The sequence below is a fragment of the Ixodes scapularis genome, unplaced genomic scaffold (genome assembly GCF_016920785.2).
Source record: "Ixodes scapularis isolate PalLabHiFi unplaced genomic scaffold, ASM1692078v2 PGA_scaffold0__279_contigs__length_252992795, whole genome shotgun sequence".
NCBI classification, from domain to species: Eukaryota; Metazoa; Arthropoda; class Arachnida; order Ixodida; family Ixodidae; genus Ixodes; species Ixodes scapularis.
In genome coordinates, this window is record NW_024609835.1 from 172,737,625 (window position 1) to 172,761,382 (window position 23,758).

The 23,758-nt window shown below is 47.4% G+C and overlaps 1 long non-coding RNA gene across 1 annotated transcript; it reads right to left on the reverse strand.

The window, feature by feature from the left end:
- Positions 1-16,770: 16,770 nt before the first annotated feature.
- LOC115308521 lies at positions 16,771-21,553 on the reverse strand. Its single transcript, XR_005717957.3, has 3 exons — positions 21,049-21,553; positions 20,222-20,346; positions 16,771-18,808 (listed from the first exon to the last, which is right to left on the reverse strand). It is a non-coding gene; the product is annotated as an uncharacterized LOC115308521 (long non-coding RNA).
- Positions 21,554-23,758: the final 2,205 nt, after the last annotated feature.

The following is a 23,758-nucleotide window of genomic DNA, read 5'->3' on the forward strand; positions in this document are numbered from 1 at the left end:
CCCGTTGCTGCAGCAGTTGTGCACTAGCTCCAACCAGAATGTCTGCCAAGGCAATGTCTTTAAGCTGCCCTAAATCGACTGCTCACGTAGTGTCGGTCTGAAACCCAAATTTCAGAAAGGATAGTGTCACCACAATTCTTGAGATACTTACCTCCAGCGTGGTCACCCGAAAGGTTTTAATTCAAAGAGTTCATCCCCGACAGGTAAACCGATACAAAAGCTCTCAAGAATCTATATTATGTTGTCAGAGCTTAGTAAAAACGATAACTCCACAAAAAATATAAACATTCCTTCCTCCCCCCCCCCCCCCCTCCCGTCGTTTTACACCGAGGAACCGCCCCCCTAGAATGGAGGTCTGGATCCGCCCCTGAACCTTACCCAGGTTCTTGCGCATAAAAGCGGATGGTTTGGGGATTCGACAGTCATATTTCTGTCGACAATTGCCAGTCTCTTCAAAAACCACCATTTACTTTTTTTCTCGATCTGTCCAGACTATGATGATGATGATAGCGCAACAATATCGCCACCTCTAGGTCGATCACTAATCAATTAGACACCGAGCCTAAAAACAAAAAAAAATCTATGCTGGGAATTTTTTACACGTGATGGTTAACGATTAAAACTCTTGAACAGCCCATGACTTTCTGAGCGACACTTGTGATGTATATAAATGCTCTAAAATCTGGAAACGTGTGCAGTTACCATCGAGCTCGCCCGAGTAAATATGGTCAAGGTTGACGTCGACGACACCTCTGCTGGACGTAGCCATCGCAAAATCATCCGCAAACACAGATCTGTCCCTGCGCAACAGAAGGTGGAATGCCCTGGAAGCCAGGAAGTTCCAAGCTTCAGCACAACTAAAGAGCACAAAAATGAAGAATGCGCGCACACGTCAAGAACTGAAGGCAGCGGACAAACAACTGGTGAGCTTTTTCATACTGAACAGTATGTTTTGTTTATACTTCTTTGCTATGCACGCTTTGGTCAGTTCATCTTCTGAAAAAATTATATTCAGAGTTTTGCATATTTCAGTAGCTTCCATATGTTACTTTCAGTAAGTTCTGAGATATCGTCTAGTGAGGTTTATACCCCAAATTATTTCAAGCATTCATTGTTTCCAGGTTTTTTGCTTGCAAAGAGCAATTAACTAATATATAGTACCTACCTTTTTTTAACTTTTGGCAGACACTTTGGTAAGTCGACTATATTAGTTTGACTTTACTATATTTAAAATCGTGCAATAAGCACATTTCAATTTCCAGTCTCGAAGCGAGGTTAAAAAACCATGACGCGCCGAAATCAACAAGGACGAAGACCAAGTAAAACAACACAAGGCGCTGAGTTGCCTTACTTCGTCAGAAGGGCACAGCGCGCCGCGAGAACAAAAATTACACACACCATTTGTAAAATATACACCCCATGTACTGAAAGAGGAGTTTCGATTGCCGAAAATATAACTGAAGTTTAATATTACTGCCTGGTGATGAATGCTTGTCAAGATGAATGCCTACCAGCATTCATTATTAGCATATTGGTCATATGTATAGAGCAGCAGGAGCACTGGTCTATGTACCCATTTACAGCGAGGTAAGAAATAAATCTTTAGGACAAAGAAGACATTTAAGAAAAGAGTAAACATCACTCTCTGGCATTTATCAATCTTCGGCATGCGAAATTAAAACTGCGCTCTAAATTCGCATAAAGGCCCGTTCACACATGTGGGAGTCGGGACCCCTTTAGAAACGAGCGCCTATGAACCTCTTAATATTTTTTACGACGAGAGGAAACACTGGCGCCATCTATTGGGTAGCAGTATAAACTTGGCGGTCCGGCATATTTTCTATTTCTCTCGCGCATTATCCTTTCCTTATTGACTCGAAAAAACTTTTGTCAGTGTTATGTACGAACCTGTCTCATAGGTACTACGCACATTTGACGTCGGAAATCCCGCGAAACTTTCGCTCTTATGAAATGCAGCCCCAGAGTCACCGCATAGATGGAGCCAGTGTACCAGTGTGTTCTCTCTTTCTAAGAAATTTTAAGAGGTTTCAACGGGTCTCGTCTCCCCCGGTCGTACTCGGTTGTAAGTGTGTGAACGGGCGTTTACGGAGATTTGTAAACGTCTCATTTTTCTTTATGCCGGTTTTGTTTTAAAAGAGCAGTGAAAGCTACACTCTTTCGATCTGTACAGGTGAGTTATACTCCCAGGAGGACATATATAGGGAGCTGACGGTCACGACAAGTCAAATAAGTAGCTAAAATGTGTTAGTTAACTTTTTAACAAGAGAAAATTAACATGTGCATTTAACTAGAAACTTGCTGAGCGTTATTTCAAACTAAATATGTAAATTTTAGGCAGATATGGGGCGCTTGGGTAGCCCGGTGGTGTGCGCAAGCTACCACCCTTGCAGCGGGCGCAACGCTGGCGGTACGGAAACACGCGTGATAAGTGGCGAAGAAACCGCGCTGGCGCATTTTCGTTCCACTAGCCTCGCGCCAGTTGCACGGGTGGTTAAGTTAGTGGACCACCACGTTTCCCACGCGCCCCAAATCTTTCTAAACTTTGATTATCTAGTTGTTTTCGATGACGCGCAGCAATTTTCTGATTTGAAACATGTCTTTATCTGCACTAACTTAAAAGTTCATTGACAACAATTAGGTAATTAAGCGACTTATTCTAAGGATTATTCCCCGTATTACTGCTCATACGACTCACCTACATAGACCGCATTAGAGTAGCATTCGCGGCCCATTTATTTAAACAAACATATGAAGCCTCGAAAACAAATCCCGCTATATACGCAAATTTGACCAGTTTGACAGCTGGACTTCAAGCCCCGCGACGTCATGGTACCACGTGACGCAATGACGTCACGTCACGGCGCCAACAACGTTATTATATCTCGTAACGCTGGCTGCAGTGCAGAGTCACGTGACGTGACATAAAAGCCGATTGAGGGCGTGATTTCATGTGAACCGTGGCCTGGTGAACGTCACGTGTCCGCGAGACAAACTGTGGTAGAAACTGCGTTAAAACGTAACCGGCGTCTCTCTAAGATTAGCTGAAGACGAGGCTGCGTCTGCTGCTTTGGCAAAGACAACGCGACGGCAACGGAAATTTCAATGTCGCTTCCGTTAAGAATTGATTTCCCGCTAAGGTGAAACGGATCGCACGGAGTTGGATCGACTGTAGCAGACCTTCCGTATGCACTGAAGCGGACGCTTGCATCGGCCGTGTCAGGAACAGAGCGCTTGGACTTGGCATGGGTTCGCATGGAAGCGAAGGAGTGTTGCGGTGGGTAGGACAGGGGCTCGTAGTGACGCACGAAGGGATTCAGGCGACCTGCTTCCGGCGAAGGTGAGGGTAACAGAGCGATGCCAAACTCCGGTAAGATAAAAACGGGAATCACCGATGCAGAACTTCAGAAGGCCTCCGCACTGTCTCCTCTCCTTCAATAAAACGTCATCAGAATCGGAACGCGGTAACTCGGCTTTTGGGCCCGAGCCCGATCCTCGACGCGCTGATTGGACACGAGCCTCAGCCTAACACTGACTCAGCACTCGTGCCCAATCTCTCGCCTCGATGGACCTGACTGGGATGACGTGTGTGGAGGCCTTCTGTCTAGGTGGTGTTGTACAGACTCGTCGAATGCACTCGCACTATTTAGAGTTGCCCGACACGCATGGACCATAAAACAAGCGATACCACGTAGCCGAGCTTAGAAACACTGCGTAATGGACTCTTTTTTTTTTAGTAGAGTTATACGGATAGCAACCGAGGGAGAGGAGGACATGCGAGAACTCGTGGGGACGTCGGAAAACCGAGCTCTGGTTGGAATGGCTAGCGGGTAGACGCAACGCTGCCTGCCGCTGCCCCTAATCGCTGTCCGAACGTGTTCGCACGCGAACACCCAACTCCGGACGCCAGCGTTTGGTGTTCAAACGGGTTCCAAGATTGAGTAGCGACAAAGGCAGCCTAGCTTCGGCCCTAACCACTAATCGTTCCAACCGGAGCTCGGTGATCCGAAGTTCCAGCGCACTTTCATCTCCGCCTCTCCCTCACTTGCTACCCGTGTATGTAGTCACTGAGCGCAAGAAACGCAGGGCGTGGTGAAACCCCGAGTACCTTCTTATCACATCGCAGCCAATGAGAGTGAGGCATTCGCCGATCAGAGCATCAATGAGCCAATTAGGAAGCAAGGAGCATGAATTAACATTATGAGATGCGCCCCGCGTTCCTTCAGCTGCCAGAAACACAAATAAACCAAGAAAAAAACACAAATAATCATAAATGTTTGGAAGACTTTTCCGAGTTCGTTTCAATGCCAAGGTTCAGCTGCCTCCCTGATTTTCTTTTTAATTGGCTTTGAAAACTAAAGAAACTTTTGGCCAATTACGGCCCTCATTTTTATTTTAAATTGGATAAAACCTGTTATACCGTCAGGTGGTGCAGGCAGGGAGAAACATTTTGTTTTCTTTACTTTTAGCTCTCCCTTAGAAATCGTAAATGTCGATCTAAACGTTTTGGCTAAGGCGCCGGATTAGGCATCTGTCACGGTACCGAGGACCGGAATTTAGAAAAAGAGAAGTCATAAGGAAACTCTAAACGAATATACCTAGATTAGATTTTAGGCGCTGAAATGAATGTGAAAGCAGATATTAAAGGAGCGATGCAAAAATTTGTGTACTTTGCGCAAATACCGCTTAGAACGGATCCCTGAGGTTAATGACCTATGAAACACACTTTCGTTTTTCAACCCAAGCAATAGAAGTCCCAGAAAAAAATTAATGAAAAACGAGCAGCGTTCACCCCCTCAACTCGCAGCCAGAACAAGCAGCCACGTGATCTGGAGCCGATTATATGCCGCCAATGTAGATCATAGCCACGCGCTGGGGTTGGCAAAGCACAGGGCACGCGCTGAGTTCGAGGTATTGTTATGGCTCGGCTATTGTCGTCGTTGCAGCGATTGGACACGGGCCACGACCCGAATGCTTCTCGAGCTAGTAATTATCACGAGCCCAAATCAAGTGCCCACGCAATGCTCGGGTCCAATCTATGAACAGCATACAAATATCGTCATATGAGTGTACTGCGATCCCCACGTTACGTCATGAAATTTTGCAAAAGAGAGATTGAATGAAAATGATCGCTTTTGTCCTTGAAATTACACCGCAACAAAGGAGTTTCTTGGCCAACGGAGTTGCGTGCGAGTATCCTTGACTCCCACTAGTGCCAGCAAGCTCGTGTATAGTGAAAAACATTCCAACTGAATATTGTTGCACAGCTCCTTTAAAGTAACCCGAAGTTGGATGAAACCATATATTTATATTTAATATTTATTATGTAGCAGACTATGACTTTACGCAACAATAGACCCTTTCCGAAATTCAGTCTGGCCACTTTGATCACTATCTTCATCTGTGGAACGGCATCTGTGCCATACCAATGGCGGCCTTCTAGTGACTGATAAAGGAAGACGTTGAAGATGCTCCTAAGCGGCTCTTGCGAGGCCTGCACATTGGGGGGATCAGTACGACGCGACGTGGGAATGGAACACAAGAGCTACGTAAGCGTTTATTTATAATAACTCAGATTCAGTCAATCTGTGGGCGGCACACAATCGGCCTTAAAGCACTTTGGTGTATAGAATTTTCTCGAGGCATCTGAGTGGGTTGAAGCTTTGTTCTGAATGCAGGTTCTTGGTCACCATCCAACTGAAGGTGATCGAGAAAGAACTCACACTGAACAATTCATCGCGTGCCGTTGACTTGCGAAAGTGACGGTGCCAATACAAGTTCATTTCCGCCATTGATATGGCAAAACCTAGACTGCTTTAGAAACATCCAGGTGACACTGAATTTTGGAAAGGGTCTATTGCGACCACGAAAACTCACCAGGCGTAAATGAAAAGATATAGATACTTCGACACGTTCGCGCATTGCACGAGCCTAATGAATATGATAAATCAAATGCTGACACATCGTACATGAGAACACGAAGGAATTTTAACATAGTTACACGTACAAAAACCCAGTAAGCATCACCAGTATAGTGATGCTGATAATGAGAGTGTTCATTCATGGCGAGAGAGGCCCATTACGGTGCAGTTTTTTCTCCTTCTTTCTGGTATCTACACTTGCGCATTCGGAGCGCGTCGCTCCGCCTTTTTATTAGGCCCACATCTTTTTACGACGGTGGCAGGGGGATTTGGAAGCGGGCAGCGGGCAGCGGGCCGGGCTTTATTGGAAGGACCGCGGCAAGCCGCGGGGGGGAGGGGGGGGGGGGGGTTCGAAAGACTTTCTTGGGTCAGGGTTTGGAGATCCTAATCCAGACGAATTAACTAAGAAAAGAACTCTTTCTACTCCGATGAATACACTTTCCGAGTCGCCTTTTCCATTCCGAAATTTCGTGAGTTGTCAGGGGGTAACAGTCGGCGCAGCAATTAAGTATCGACGGCCGCGCGCTCCATTTGCGTTCCATTGGGGCCCGATGCCTACATCTACAGTGATGTGATTGCTGCGCCAATTGCGCAAAAATGAGCCAAGGGGCTAACCCTGCTACATCCTGCTACATTCCGCCGAAATATGGGTAATCTGCGCCAAGCCTGCGCCAAAGGACCAATTTCGGTCGCCTTTCAAAACCGAAACTAAACTGAGTACCGGAATTGAGCATGCGTGAGCTAGGTGGCGCCAGCGACCGCCCGACAGAAAGTATGCTGCATCAATCGTCCATCCGGTCTCGCATGGTTTTTCCCGCCGTTCCTCATTTCGCGCTCTCGTGAATCTCGTCTCGCATCCTCTTGAAAATATTTTAACAATAGATGCAAGCGTATATGAACGCCCCGACGCTAGCTTGCCGGGTACCAGCTATGCCGTCATGCTGTAAAACGAAACCATGTTTTTGCGCACTGGGAAGTTACTTGTGATCTGAAGCACTCGCTTCCTAAAGAAACGGCCGTGGCAAAACTATTTTTGGTCCCTGCCTACCAGTCACCGTGGTTATGACGTCTGGTGTTCCCGTCCACACATTGCAGCAGGTATGGCGCTTTCTACAAGGAAACGTAAGGACTGCTGCAGGGTAATCAGCAATCCTATCCTTGTTTGAATTAAACGCTACTACAAAAATCCCTCTAGCTCAAAGACTGTTGTGTCGAAGTACTGTTTATTCGGGTTTCTCTCGGTGGGAGTTCTTTTGAGAGGGACCCCTGTACGTGAAAAGTCTGTCGCAAAAGAAAGTTTAAGACAAGTTAGCTAAAGCAAAAAAAACAAAAAGGCAATGTCTGCACGCAGAACAGAGCAGAACGCGCTGCGCAATATCTGCAGCGCAATGTCTGCAGCGCAGAACGCGCAGGGCGAGCTTGTTTATGTTGAGTTCAGTTGTTGCACAAAGCGCTCCAAGAACTTTTTGACCCTGACTCGCGATGTCTTGCATTGATGCGCTCAGGTTCTTTTTTTTTTATTAGATTTATTGTCCTTGTTTTGTTTGCGCTTTTTAACCTTTTAAATTAGCTTGTGCCTCGTATACTGGCCTGGCAAGCACACGCCGCTGGACTGTTTTTCTTTTTTTTTTTATGCTGGATTGTTACATTTCGCATACAATTTTGGGGACCAGATGGCGACGGAGCGGAGTGGCAGAGTTTCGGTTTCGATCGAACAGCCGTCTTCGCTCGCATAACGAAGCGTGTGCAACTGCAAGCCGCCGAAGTTGCCCTCACGTGAATGCGAACATGATTGCACGACAGAGGTACCAGCCGGGATGCTTGCAATCCATTGTTTTACATTTGCTTGCTTCTGACGAAAATCTGGCATGTCGGGAACCAGTAAAACGGTGGGAGACGTCTTGGAATTGCTCGGCAACGCCTACAGCACCGTACACTTGTGGGATGACTCAACGTCTCTTTGGAAACATTCAAAGTGGACATTCATTACTTGCCGAAAGCTAAGCGAGGCTTGCAGCAGCCTTGCTGAAAGTTTCAACAAGCAAAAGGAAAAGCACCCACCAGTCGTACTGCGCCTTTTTCATGCGCACAGTTTCGAATTCCATTGCAGTAGTTACGTCTTTCATCAGTTGGATAATGCTTTAATTTATTATATTATATAACTAGTGAAGTTTATGCTTTCATATTTTCTGCTAAGCTGGTCATTTTCAAATAAATTTAATATGTGCAATTTAGTTCTTATTTATCTATATGTGTCATTTAACTGAAGCATTGCAAAATATGTTGTGCCATTGCCATTTCAGTTAACAACTTTAAAGGCTCCCAGGTCGTCTAACTTGACTATAATTTGTTTATTGTGGCGAGTAAAGTGCCCTTCCTTTGTCCAGCACTTAAAACAAATATTTTTTTATTTTTATAAAAAAATCTGCTCCAAAAGCCACGTTTTGCTGCTCCGAAACACTGTTTTGGCTGCTGCAAAAGCCACTTTTGCTGCTCCAAAAAACTGTTTTGGCTGCTCCAAAAGGTGCTCCAAAACGGCTTCGGCCAATCACATCACTGCATCTATCAACCTCCACTTGGTTTAATTGGTGAAGTGCTTCGTTTGATAAGAGCTACAAATAGTGTAAAATTTACCTTTAGTGAACAAACAGCATATTTGAATGCAGTGGGAACCTTAAGAACGACAAAGCTTAGATTGCCTTAAGTAAAACGAAAATGTGTCGAGTCATGCGCGAAAACGTACGTGAACGACCTTGCACTGCAATATCGCTAAAAAAAACTCAGGAGAGTCACGTTCGCAGCCTCGTGTAAACCATCCCGGCGTACGTTTCTAGCATTCGGCAGCAGTCTCGGTGCTCACCTGCTCTGCTTTGACCGTTCAGAAGCAGTATCACTAGCAGGGCCTGCTTGATAACGTTCTTCTTCCACGGCTGGGAAATCACCGGCTGGGGTCCTTCTTGGGCCATAAGCACAGGCTATGGCGCCGTAGATAACCGCAAGTCTAGACTGCTCGGACGCGTCCACGCTGATAATAACGTAGCTGGATAAGTTGGCATGTAGCGTGCTTCTCAGAAACAAAGGAACGTTATTGCCAATATGGCGAGGGAAGCGGCGTTGAATGGAATAATTGGTGGAGACGCGTCTCGTGAGTTGTTTTTTGAGTATCACAACCCGATTGGAAATGATGATTGCGATATTTGACCGTCACGCGCGCTTTACGACTATACTTCGCCTCACTCCAGCGTGGACTAATCAAAAAGACTTCATGCGCGAGCTTTATGATTTTAATCTTGCCTCGACTGCGCGAGCGCCCATGCAACGGGAGCGCCAGTCCAAACCACCTTCGGCCGTGTGTATTCTTTTTGCTGATTTCATAATCGGATGAGACGAAGTTTAGTTGAATTACGCCACCATAGGTGAATGCACATTTTTTCCAAATTGTACAGTGCCTTCATAGACGTACGTGCTTTTGCTTGAGTGGCGAGTGACATCGAAGCTATTTTTCCTCTCAATCGTTTTTATTTTTTTTTAAATGTATTTTGAAGTGCGCGCAATGCGGTGTTACTCAGCTCGAGCCCGTAGCCATCGCGAGCGCGTAGCCAGTTTTCACAGAATGGCAAGCGCGTAACTGTTTTAGGCATAAGTCACGCACTCAGTGCGCCAGCGCGTCATGCGCTGGCCCGCTCAGTGCCACAAATGATATATTTTTATCCTGAGACGGACAGACGTGTATGCACCCTACCAAACACTTCATGTTTTAAAAGTAGCGCAAGGTGCGTCGATGCACGAGGCACGTGCAAAGTGCAACCCTTGGGAAGATCATGGGGCACAGCTCAGCACTGAGCTAGAGTGAGCTAGATTTCAGACGCCATGTTCTTCCCAGGAGTGGCGCGTGGCACGTGTCTCGAGCATTTACACAACGATGAATGGAGCCACTTTTCCCAGGATAGAGGGGCTTTACCAAAAACGCGTATGCGCTGTCGCCTATAGGGACATCTGGGTTCGAAACTCGAGTGGCTACAACACAACGCGTTCCCAAGGCTTTTCCGACTCATTTGACGACGGTATTTGGGCACCTTCGTAGCATTTTCGGGATTTCTAGTCCCGTTTGTTTGGGAAGAGCAAATCTGATTCTCGTTTGAGGTGGACTATTGAGTCGTCATCCTCCGAGCAGTGCGAATACTTCCCAGGACCACGGTATAGACCCCTTTCGGAATTTCGGCAACACTGAAAAAAATTTAGCCGGAATAGTAAAACATCTAGCAACATTGGGTGATCGCCGCCATTACGCAGGGTACGACCGGTCGGCGTGCAGCGCAGCCGCCGTAGCGTTTTGAGCTATGGCTTGTGCGGATGTTTTCCCGATCACCTGTTGGTCTAATGATATATCGATACTGTCACATATAAGTGACAGAGAGGTGGAGCAGTTCTACAAGAGCCGGTCAGGCACAAACCGGTGCATGGAAAGAAGCTACAACTTCTTCGTCGAAACATACGTGGTCCCCGCATCGATACAGGGCTAACTACTCACGGAACAGGCAAGTTCTTTTTTGTTTTGTAGTGATTTTTTTTAGTAACATTCCATAATTTGAATACAGTTCATCATAGTGATCGCGCTGTTAGCGTGGCCACTCTAAACGACCCGGTACGCTGTACCCGTCGTGAGCTTGTCGTTCGGGGACAGCCGAGAACTCGCTCGTTTCGTTTTTCGTACCCCTCCAATAAACTTACGACCGCGTACCAGTAACTGCAAAAGGTGCCTCACGAGTCACAACCTTGAGTGTTCAAGAAATCGCAATCGCAAGTCGTACAGAACAGCAGAAAAGGTTGTACGGGTGGGTGGAGCAGCATTTTAAATTCCTTGCTTGGTCACCTTTTAAAGACTAAGAAATTAAGCGGTTTATGGCATTGCTCACAAAGCTACAGAGTAGACTTTCCAGAACCACTGATGTATTGGGTTTGTTTCACGGCGTTTGTAAACGTACCACGTTTGTTTCAACACACCCAAAATGCGACATAGCAAAAAAAAAAGTGTGCTGGAATTCATCTTTATTTGCACAGAAAATATGCAGAGCTGTTTGAGTGTCAAACCGGTGTATATATATGTATATTTTTATCTCATTCAGTGCAGGAAGTTTCTTCATAAGGGTTTTTTGCTACCGAAGCAAGAAGACCCAAGAACAACATACAATGTGTTCAGGAATAAAAACCGTTGAACAGAATAACAATTGTTGAACATGCTCTAAACACCAACTCTTTGGCTGCATTCTCACAAATTTCCAAACTGATTAGTAGCGTAACGCCCCTATACGTCTAGCGGTACGACCTTGGCACTCTGTTCAGGCTACCACCCCAAAAGTTCTCACGATCGCAAGGCGGGTTCGAGTGATCTTCAGATTCGGTGTTCAATGCATTTAGTCTGTACACCCCATCCACCCGACGTCTGTTTTCTGGAAAACTCTTTACCGGCGTGAGTAAAGGAAACGAACTTGCGGAAGAAGTAATCATGCATATACACGCCGAGCAAGTACCTAAAATGGCCTCGGTTGCAGTGAAGAAGCACTGAAGGAGGGAGCCGCTCGCGCATGCGAGCCGCGCACTGAGCCACGGCCGTACCTCTCTAGTTAAAGACGGGGCTCGACACACGGGCACACTACTACAACATGCATCGTTTGCGATGCTTCCGCTTACGGAAGATAAGAGCGTTTTCTTGTCTAACCCGCGAAAGTTTTGTAAACAACACGAGGACTCGGTTTTTCTTTTTGAACACTTTAGAACTTGTCTGACACGTACCTTTTTTCCGTCTCCGTCAACGTATCCATCCTGCGTACACAAAGGTACGCAGCAATGCGATGGCATATTGATGCGGCGAGCGCAGACTGGGACTCAAAGTGTAAGCGGCACCGTTATAGGTGATAAGATGCAGGCGGTTCTGGCGGGACCCCTGCGTGATGGCGGCGGACCTAGTTGCAGTTGCGTGCAACAGGTGGCGCTTTACTCCGAAAGGGGTCTATTCACAAATGCAAGTCCGGCTTCAGGGCGCTGCCATCTTGCTCACTGGGGTGCGCTTGGATGCTTCCTAATCCGATTACGAAGCCTTGCTAAGGCGTCATAATCGGATTATGGCCTCGCCCAAGCGCACCCCATTTTGCAACATGGCAGTGCCCTGAGTTGCTCAGGGCTAGAGTTCCTGTATACACTCCGTGCGACGCGACTGGCGCGCCGCCGCGCGGCCGGTACCGAAGGTAGGCAGTGAGGACCCCAGAGAAAACGAAACCGAAACCACGCCGTGGTACGCATTGAAGTCGGAGTGGTGCGGTTGCGCTGGGTTCGCAGCATGAAGTGCTGCCTGTGCTGCGTCATTAAGTGCTTCAATAGTTATGCGTCATATCTCGTGGAGACAAAGTTTCACAGTTTTTCACCTCGCCGATGTTTTGTGGGACCGCGACAACGATGGAGCCGTGCCCTACGACGCGAGAAATTTGGTCTCCCGATCATGTCTGCCACTGTGTCGGCACGGCTGACATATTCTATACTGCCGCTTTGCGCTCTGCGTTTGTATTCGTATCAGCAACGCATACATATCTCAGCTCGAACTGAAATGCCATCCCACACTCGCGGGTATCCAGTGCGAATTTCGTTGAAGGAATGCCCTCGAAAGAAGTTTCGTCCCCAACGTACGTGTCGATGACATTTCCGGACAAGTATGGCACGCAATCTGTACTTCATGAAGAAAGATTCGAACGGTAAAACAAGTGACAAATATAAATCTAAAGAAAAGAACAATGAAACTCGGAATCACTGGAGAATCGACGTTTGAGTATGGAAGTTTATGTGGTGTGCTTCCTTTCCTGATCAGCCTCCTTTTGGATGTGGATACGATGACACCCCGAGTTCTTTAGACAACAATTTTTTTTTCTCGGCTTTAGAGTCACCTATCGCAAAGTGGTTCGAACTGGAAGTACCGTTCACTGGTCCCTTCCTACCTGTAAAGTGTGCACCTCCCACGATGAGTGGTATTATCTTGACAGCCTTTGACGATCAAAGCCAGTTCCCATTTAGTTACGCCGCCCAAACTAAATTTCCACCTGGTTTCGCTATGCCAACTCTTTTTGTTATAATAAGTGTTGTGCCAAGTGACGGCCATGAAAAAGTACCCGTGCACCGAAAATCAGCACCTCGTGCAACAGGCTATTACGCAACAGCTGACAGCAAAAGCCCTTGGCGGCCAAACCGTGTGTTGGCCGACAAATTTGTTTTCTCGGCTTTGGAACCACCTTTCGTAAGGTTGTTTCAATTGGAACTACAGTTCACTAGTCCCTTCCTACCTCTAAAGTCTCCACCTCCCCCGACCAGTGGTATTCTCTTGACAACCTTTTCATGGTCAAAACCGGTTCCCATTGAGTTACGTCGCCCAAACCAAATTTTCACCTCGTTTCCCTATGCCACCTTTTTTTTTTTTTTTTTTTTGTATAATAAGTGCTGTGTCATGTTACTGTCAAGTTCAAGCACCTGTGTGCCCAAATCTGCACTTTGCACAGCCCGCTATAACACAACATTTTGGGTCCAATATTAGATATCCCGTGCAGCTTTATTTCTTTATTCGTTAGAAACATAACTTTCACACCTGCTGTCTTAACGAAACTTGGCACTCTTCGTGCACAAACTTAGTGAATATCTCACTCGCCTTCAAATATCATCGTTCCAGCAGTCCTAGGTTTACACCGACGAGCGAAATAAATTTCCCACTCAGAGCAATATGGTGGCGGCCGTCTTGTTTTTCGGAAAATTGCTCCAACTCCTTCTTCGGCCGCAACTAGAGAAATTACTCCTAATAACGACTCAAACTCAATATATAAGAAGTGGAGAACAGCTAAATGCCCTTCTGCCCCAGCACTCATGCAACGTCACCCCCAACTTATCGGCTCAAAAAGCAAAAGTTTCGTCCGTGCGCGCCTCCACCGCCACAGCTTGCCATGCGAAAAGGCGCCGCAGGCTGTCGAACGCGCCTCACAGTCGAACGCCACTTCCTCCGCTAGCGGCGCTGCGCGCGTTTTTCAAAGCGCCCCCTATAGTTCCCGCACGGAGTGTATAGACCGTTCCATTAGGGTCATAGCAGAGAGGGTAAAAGAGAAAAAAATGCACTCCCCCTCTCACCCCGCGTGCCGTGCGCTCCGCCGAGTGGGCTGTAGCTAGCGTCCGGCTGGCGTGCAAACTCTGTTTAAAATCGCGTCAATTTGAAACTTTCTAGCGCAGATGCGCAGATTTTGGTATGCCAGTTGTCGTGTAATATTATGCTAGATAAAGAGACTCACAGGGTCCGATTGCGCTGTTACCAGCGTGCAAATAAAAGAAAAAAGAGGGAAAACTGTGTCAGATTGGCCGGTCTCTTTGGCGAAAAGTAAATCCGGTTGCTGTATTTTTTTTTATTGTACAAAGTTCGTACTGGGTGTAGGCCTTTAGCGACCATGAGTGGAAGTCTGAAACAATAAATAAAACGTGCTCTCCTGCCGCAACACACGCAATAGTTGAGGGTAGTACTGCCGGCTGACTCAACTGCTATTTAAGTAACGGAAAAAAGATATGCTTGTTGATCATTTCGCAAAATAGAACAACAGAGAGCTATAGGCTGATTTTGGAGTAGCCACAACTATTCTAAGAACGCGTACCACTTCACAACGGCAGCCACGAGCGAGAGTTCGATTTTCGGTACAGCCCTCCGATACAGTCCAAAGATGGAGAACGGCAACCTCCCGGTTTGTTGTCGGCTATACTTCGTTTCACCTTCGGTCCGAGCGTGGCCGATGCTATGAGCCGAAGGGCCAATCAAACAGCGCAAAAAGCGCAGCGTCATGGTGTGCTCTCTGCGCTTGATAGGACTAGCCAGCGGAGGAGCGCGCACAGAGAGACGGCGAATACCGGCTGGTCCTATCAACTGCAGAGAACACGCCATGACGTTGTACCTGTTTCGCTGTTTGATTGGCCCTTCGGCTCATAACATCGGCCGCGCTCGGACCGAAGCTGAAACGAAGTATACGCCTCGCAAGTGGGCTCATTTTCGTCTTCTGCGCATGAGAAAGGAGGCGCGAAGGCGGGAGAGGAGGTTGATGACGATTCGGGCTAAGCTCCGCCCTCGCACATGTCGGGGAGGCCGGGGGGTAAACAAACATCGGCGTCGGCCATGGCGGCCGTGCTGTAGCGGCGACCGCGAGTCTTTTGTTTATTGTAGCCCGGTTAAAATTTGCCGAGTCCACAAGATCGAGCAGCTTTGTGCCCCTTACGATTCCTCCGTCGTCTGCTAGAAGCATTTCGAAGATTCCAAGATGAAGACGACGAAGAGCATCAAGAGAAGGCGCTTGCCTAGCCTCGCGATTGAAACGCCGGTTGCGCCGGTCACTGCGAGACCGCCGCCCGATTGTACCGGTAAGTTGCCTTTTATCTTGTTCTTCCTTTACGAACACAACAGATTTTGCCTTCTAGGAGGTCTGTAAAAATCTTGTGTGGCGGAGTCGATAGGCGCTATTAATCGAAAAACAGCCGAGAATGTGGTGTTTTCGCGATCCTCCGAAGCCCATTTTCGCACGTGATATTTAGGAATTTCGACTCGAAACTGCACGGAGGCCGTATAAACTATGTTCCGTTTCACTTTAAATGCGATCGAAGTTAAATCTACATGGGCGAGTCCCGAGCTTTGATCATAGCTGCCATGTGCGACCTTGCAGTGCGTTCTCGCGTTTGTAATTTTCTCTTCGTTCGCACTTAGATGAGACGCAGTATAGTCATACATCGTATTTGGTATAGTAGTTTCAGTCTACGGTTGTAATCATGGCACTGTAGAAAAGCACAGAGCTCAAAACTTACCACAAAAACGCGATCGTTTTTTTTTTTTAACGCGATCGTTGTTTTTTTTTTTTTTTTTTCAGGAATGAAGTTGGAATGGCTGTTACGTGTAATACAGTGAACCAACTCGGACAGTACAAATTTGCCGTTTCACATTACCCAGTATGAGTGAATTGCCAACGAAGTACCGATGCCGCCTTTCTGCAAAATGTGTTGCGCAGTGTATCTTCGAACCACATCGACGCTGTCAGTGTCTGACGTGTTTTTGTGTGTCGCTTGTCTCCTTTTTCGTTCCCTTACCAAGATGAAAATTCGGATATCGTGCACTATCCAAGCCTAGTTAATGAGCGCCCCATGGAATTGACACGGGAGTAAACAATGGCTAACATGTACATATTTTTGTTTTGATCGCTCAGCAGACTGGGCTGAGTGTGTAAGTGATAAACTAATATCATTTGTCATTTCTAGGTCCCAGATGGGCTGTTGACATCCAGAAACACTCCAACAGATGGTGGTCATACAGCGATTGTGAAGAATGTGAAGACAGTCCCATTTGGATCCAAATTCCTAGTCCACTCATTGATAATCTTTCCTTGTTGCATCAATGCCCAAGTATGCCAGGCACTGAGTGACTACTCGCATGTGTTAGTGATGGTGGCTTGCGAGGCTTCAGTATTGTCGCTGCAGATAGGGCTCACCCCCACACCAAAGCTGTTGGAGGTGTACCTTTCCATGGAATTATTTGGTTGATCCCAATTTCCTAGAAAAGCCAATATTCAGTTTGGTGTGCCTTGCGGCTGAAGTAGATTCATCAAGGAGGTCTCGTCTCTTTCCTGGGGGTAATACCATGTCAGCTGCTTTGCATGAGCCACTTGGAAACTGTTTGGACCGCTCTAAAGCACTTGTAATTGACCTTACCTGTTGTGTCCATGCTAATGCTGAAATGTAAAGTTCACTGAACCAAGTTTTACTAATGAACCATAACAATCAGTGGAAAGGATGAATGGCTTTATTTGTTTTCTCGAAGTAAACACTGTTTCATACATAATACATGATGCTGGCAACGCTACTTTCATTAGCAGACAACTTAGTCTACACTCTGTTTCACGATAGCTTGGTGAACCGTGGAGGCTACGGCTCCTGCGACCCAGTAAGAATGTCGGAGCGAGGCACATGGCAGCATGTCACAGGAGCGTCCGTGTCACCGCGCCAAATGTAAGGACCACCCACCAGAACCGGCTGTCAAATGCTCAGAAACCAAACGAATTCGGATGGACGTCCACTGCAGCAACATTAAGGCCTGTTCACACATGCAGCGGAGCGCTACAAGCATAGCGCTGACCTCGCGCTAAGCGCGTGATGACGGGAGCGTTCACCAGCTTTGTATCGCACCGTCGAAACTGTTGCTCATGGCAGACAATAAGTAGCTGACGGCACGTGAGGAGCGCTTCGCTGCATGTGAGAACCGGCCTTTACCGTCCGCTAGAGTAGCGAGGTCTTCAGTAACACTTTTATGAGGCAACCACATGCTCAATTTGCCCATGAATCTGTGGCGGGTGCTAATGCTAGGGCGATGTTTAGAGCGGAAGTGGTCGATTCACGGCTACAATTGTTTGAACGTCGATCACAAGCCATGTTTTTCTCAAAGGTGTTGATATATATTAAGTGTCGTTAATAAGTAACATATGTCTTAGTCTTTCTTCAGTGTCATGTAGTGTTGTGGTTCGAAGAATCCGACGGCAACACTACTAAAAGAAGAAGAGAAAAAAAAAAAAAAGCCTAGAACTATGTTTTGTCGCAGATGGCGCTCGTGCTGTGGCGATAACGAGGACTCGACCGTGGAATGTTGTCATGTGCCTGGCTCCGATGCTCTTATTGGGTCACAATGTTTGCCAAGTGACCGTGAAACGGAGTATAGTGTCTCACCTGTACACGCTATAAAACAAATGAGATGCCAGGTGTAGCCACTTTTGCAGCTGTAGCCCTTATATTATTGCTTGCTATGCTGTTTGGAAGAATACATAAAAAGATTAGCTTACAAAGCCAAGTCTAATTTTTTGCACTCTTGCATGTTACGAAAATAAAAGCATCACGCCTGAACACCAACATCTGTCTCTAAATTATTCCTTGCTGTAATTAAAAATAAATATACTGTGAATATGAACCAATACAATCTCAAACAGGTTTAAGAATGGATTCATTAAACAATTACTTCAATCTGCAAGCTTGAAATCAAGTATGCGTGTGCAATAAATACCCTGGTCTTTCGACTATCCCCGTTGACACTTGTTCTCGAAGGATAGGGACTTCGTCGATTTCACGGCAGTTCAAGCATTGGTCAGGCAACATGCTCGTGTTTATAGTTTCGGCTGTGCTATAGGAATAACAAAGGAGAGTCGTGTATTGCCGAGTCAAAGCAGAACTCTCGGGTCTAAAAGGCTTCTTAAAAATGCACTAAAGCTGGTTTTGACTTTATAATTACATGACTCGAACATAAACTACTCACTTCACCAAGTCTAAGGATTCACAAATAATCTGTGAACATGTATTCTGCTTTTATCTTCATTCACTTATGAAACTGGTTGCGTATATAAAATATCCAATCAATCTTCCACACCTCCCCATTGCGAAAAGGAAGAGGGAGATTCGTTGGCTTTTTTTTCTTGCCAAAAAACAGAAAAAGAAAAGGAATAGGTTTCAATGTGCACATTACGTTGAAGTGGGACAGTTACGGAAACAAATTTTGCATCTTCAAAGTTCATGAAGTAGGCAGATTACTTTCAAGTCATAAGAGAATAAAGTCAGAAACAACTTCAGCTCGCCTTCAATCAGATTTTCCCTTTAATCCAGGGACGTTTCACCTTCATAAGGTCATCAGTAGCAATTGGCATCCATTTAGGACTCTGTAATGGTAGATGTACAAGCTTGACCTCAAAGTCGCAGTGCCCTTCTTTCATGTGCTTGCAGTGCGACCCCCTCGTGCACTTGGTCCCAGACGGTGAAGCTGGTGCTGGACAGGATGTCGTCCCCTGTAAAAGAGTCGTCCCAGTAGTCAAACGATCCGGCTACACCCTGAGCAGCGTATTTGTCCTCCCATGCCATTACCAACTTAAAATCAGTGAAAGCCTATTTTGAAGCAACAGAATGCATAAATGAACATGTCTATTCCATTCCCTTCGTACCGAACACCTGCCAGAATCCAAGGGATGCAAATCAAAATAAATAACATTGCATTATTTGCTCTTTTGAGACTCGAACTTAAACCAACTCAAACACTACCACAATTTTAAAGCTGGGAACTTCGAGGACACCTCTCCATATACTGAGATTACATGCTTGTCCCACTCCTGGCTTGTCCTCATCCTGGCTTGTCCTCAGCAGGGTTGGCCAGCGTGTTCTCATACTTCTGGGTTTTTAGTCTTGGAAGTTAAAGCTTTGGTTTTTGTCATTACTTGGTTGCTAGTAGATGCTGGAGGAAGCTCGTACTGTTACTTTGAAACATCAAGTTTACAAATTGAGCACTAACCCATATTGATGGCCAGATACAGAAGCTAGATTTGTCATGTCAAGGAGGTTGTCATAAAACAGTGGGCACAGGACTGAAATTAGCGGCGGAGCGGGCAACCAAGGTGCATTCGGGAGTATCGAAGAAGACAAGGTGTGTGAGTTTTGCGCGAAAGCAGGATGATCGGCCAGAGATGTGAGAATGTGGCGTCGAGAGAACTTCAACCGGGCTGACTTCATGACTGTTATCTGAGCCACATTAACCAGAAGAGAAGAGAGCGTAACAAGTGAACGACGCACTACGGCCGAGGAGGCAATTGACCAGGTTATTTCACCCAAGAACCACAGTAGTCATTTCAACGACCAAAAAAAAACGTCCAAACATCAGCACAGCAATACCAGCAGCGTGCCGAGGAATCGGGTTGTGTGTATATTTACACAGTCTCAAACTCGATCTGCCTCGACGGGCGATGACTCTCCCAGCTGTAGATGACCGCTAGCCTGGGGCCCTTAACATGCATCACGTAGTAGTGATACACGACCGCACGCCGGTACAATGCTCATCCAGATCGAAACGGGCAAATGTGGGGCTTGAACACACAATCCTGGGTTCTGCAGCGCGAGCTTTCACTCCACATTTTCCGAGCTGGTGCGTGGAAGCCCCCTCGGCCACCAATCCCCCGGTGCCAAGGAATAACATATAATAAATGACAACGGTACAGTCGTCTGCAAAAGGTAGCTTTTCAGTGCCTTGAGCAACCAGGTTGAGATAATGTGACACTTTCCTGCCATATGTGGCTTGCAAAATAGAGATGTATAAGTCATAAAGCGAGTAATATGAATTTTTTTTTTACTAAAGATATCAGCATTTGTATTTGGCTTCCACAACTTCTGAAAGCTACCTCTGAGTGCATAGAGTGGTTTCTTCATAATCTTACCTCTATGGAGAACTTCCCAGCTGGTAACGGGGCCGTGAAACGCAGACCCCCTGGAAGTCGCACAGGTGCCGAGGGCATTACACGAGGCCTGCAACATCTCCTCCGAGCCCGGCAGCCGGTGGATTCTGTTGGAATGATGGGGTAGGGGGAACACAAGCACTTGCAGATTAACGGACCTAAGAAAACCAGTAGGCAGGTACGAAAACATGCTACTCGCCCCCGCAGCGTTTGCCTCACTGGCGCTTTATGGTGAAACAAATCAGCGGCGAGCGACTGATGGAACACGCATCAGAAGAACAATGCGTCTTGAGTGGAACACCTTAGGACGGCGCTTTATCGCGCGCGTGAAGCGTTGGCTTAGCCAGGTTTTTTTGGGGTCCATGTCACATGAGCGAATGACATTTTAGTGAACAGCGACATTTGAGCGAATGGACGTTTTAGCGAATAACGGGGGCGCGCGTTAACCCATCCGCCGCGCTGCGCTTTCGCCGCTTCGCGGCGACAGTCTGCGGCGGATCATAACAAAAATGTGAACTCATTTGGCCCACCCGAAAACGCCGCTTTGCGGCGTCCGACTATTCGCTAAAGTGTCATTCGATGAAACGTGCGCGTTCGCTAAAACGTCATTCGATCAAGAGAGTGCCTCCCATCTGTCGCTGGGGGGAAAGACTAAAAACAGACGACTGCGCACTCGGCTCGGTCGTACCACACCGATCGCCTAATCCGCTGCTTTTCCGTAACATTCCGTTTTACTTAGCTATACTCCTTTCACGTGCAACTGAACTGTTTGTGAATGATGCGAAGTGTACAGAGACGACGTAACTCACCTTAGCGAGCGCCATGGGGCGGTTCTCCGGGTGCCAGCGCTGCGGGAGATCGGCCTTCGAAAGCTCGGCAGCCCGTTCAGCTCGCCGAAGAGGGCTGTAGCTACACTTCGGTGCTTCACGGAGACACCGAGACACTTGCTGGCGAAATGGGGTCTCCGCCAAAAAGTAGAAAGGCTCACTCGCGTCGCACATCACCGTGCTGACGTTGGGGGGACTCACATCAACATCCGACCGCCGGAGACCGGGACGCATATTGGTGCTTCGTATGCTCCCAGGGTAAATTCTTTCGCGTCAAACGAAGTAACGTACATTTCGAGGTATTTCCGGTCTCTTTTTTCCGTATGCCGCGTCCTCGTTCAAGCAGTAGCAGTGGATTTCTGAGAGCCACAGAAAAGGCCTTTCGCAATGGCTGCGGAGAAGAGACGACACCGCTTTGTTTACCCCCGAGCTCCCGCCCGGAGCCATCCTCCAATCAGAGCGCGGCGAGGTGACGTCACGCCACCGGCCTGCGCGAAAGAGCAGACGGCGTGCCCTCTCTCTCGTTTTACCCCGCCGAACCCGCTGAACTTCCCGGATGTGTGGAGAGGGCGCTGCGGGCGAACAAAATGGTGCCGCCCAGAGAGCGCTAAATGGAATGGTCTATAGGCTCCCTACGGGAGCCAGAGTTGCGCATTTGTTTTCCCCGCGCCGCCACGCCGATATTCGCCGAGATCCATCACGTGAGGAGCAAAGCATCCGGTGACGTGCAAGAAAGCCACCTTTACGGTCGCTCCGCCGACGTTTCTCGCGCCCCGGCGTATGTTCCCCTGCGTTCCGCCTCCTTTTCCTCCTCTCCTGTTTTACTCGCGCGGCGGCGCGCGCGGCGCCGCTATTCGCCAAATTTAGTCACGTGAGGAGCAAAGCATCCAGGGCTTGCGGGGAAGCCGGCGCTACGGCCACTAGGCTAAATGCGCAACTCTGCTACCGTAGGTAGCTATACAGGAACTCTACTCAGTGCCGAGTTTTAGCGCCCCTTAGCGAGAGGCGTTTTCACTAAGCGGCACAAAAACTCGGTCCTTCTACCTCGTCGGGTTCTGTTATCCGTAGGTGCGTGCCAGCTCAACGCGCTTCCTGGTTTCAAGCGCGTTCACGCTGTAAAATGTTTTTCTCTACAGGTAAAGAATACTGAAGAAGTCAAATTCATTCATTAGTTTTTTTGTTGATTTTTTTTTTAGTTTGCGCAGCCAACACCTGATGGCATTGTCTGTGCCCGCGCGCCGCCAACTCCATAGATGGTGTTGGCGGCGCCCAACCTGGTGCAGCGCGGAAAAAACGGAAAAAAGAAACCCGAGTTCCAGGCACTGCCACGAGGCGCCGCTGAAACTGGGCCATCCTGGAGGTGAGCGCTGGAGTGTTTCCAGATGTAGCGCTCGTAAGTAAAGAGTAGGTCGTGTTCGCAACTTTCCTATCAAAATGACAGTCATGTGGATGATCCTTGTTAGACAGCGGTGCGACGCTGGGTCTGCGACGCGTAAGTAATTCTAGTGTTGGTATATACGAGCAGTATTAGAGCCTTGCTATGGCGTCTGGAACTCGTCTCCGACTGGTGGGTTTAACGCGTCCGAAAAAGTGGTTTCTCAAATTCCGCCTGAGGACGTCATAGAAGTGTCTTGCTGTCACCAGTCGCGATCCTGGTGGCGTCCCAGCGGCTGTGGTCTATGTGGCAGACACCTGTTCTGCTGCTTGTCGCTCTCCAATGCGGCAGTCCAGGGAAATCTTCAACAGCAAGAAGTTGGCACGCCGTGACGACAGCGACAGTCGCGTTCGCTTCTGCTACTCGCAGCTTCTTGTTAGCCTTTCTACGACCAACAGCCAGGATCGCAAAATGCAACAGCATGACACTTCGGCTTCTGTGAGGTAATTTTTTGCGACTTCGGGACCACTTTTGATGTATGGGCAGCAGAGGACGCTAAACACATTTCGAAGACGCGCTCCAGGCACCATAGCCTTACTCTGTTTGTGTTTTTTTACGTGAAGCCAATCATGCAGGAGCTAGAGAGCGCGATTCTCACACCACGGTACTACCATCGCTGAAAGTTGCGAATAGTATAGACGCTTTGCAGCAGCTGTGCATGGACGCCGCCATAACTGACCTTCAGTTTTTGTTTCCTCTAATTTCGTTTATTCCACTTCATCATTACCATAGCAGGTCAGGTTACTGCCATATTAGATTCAACTGTATCATTTTCTAAAGCATCGGCCTTTTCAGAGGGTCGTTAACTGCCATTTCAGTTGCTCGGCATCTCGGTAAGACAAGAGAAGGTCAGTAATGGCGGCTGTAATTTGGCGCGTGTGCAAAGCGTCTATAGCTTGCAAGTGTCGCCACTGCTGGTTACTGACGTTTATTTCTACTTTCTGGTTCCTTCGAACTACAACTTCTCCGGTGTGAAACTGTGGGATTCGACTTGCCTTAAGCCTGATTCACATGGTGCGATTTTCTTCTGCGAAATCGGTGAAGCGATGAACCGCACATGCGAAATTTCGCCTTTCCTTTCACATAGAATGAGCACATATGCGATTTTCCACACTTGCGAAGCACATGGTTGGAGCCCTTCAATTCGTTTGAGGATACTAATTTCGATATTTAACAAAATTATAAAATTTTCAGATTTATTTATTAGCTTCTGGTAAAAAGTACGCGGTATACTTATATTTAGGGCCGATTCAGACG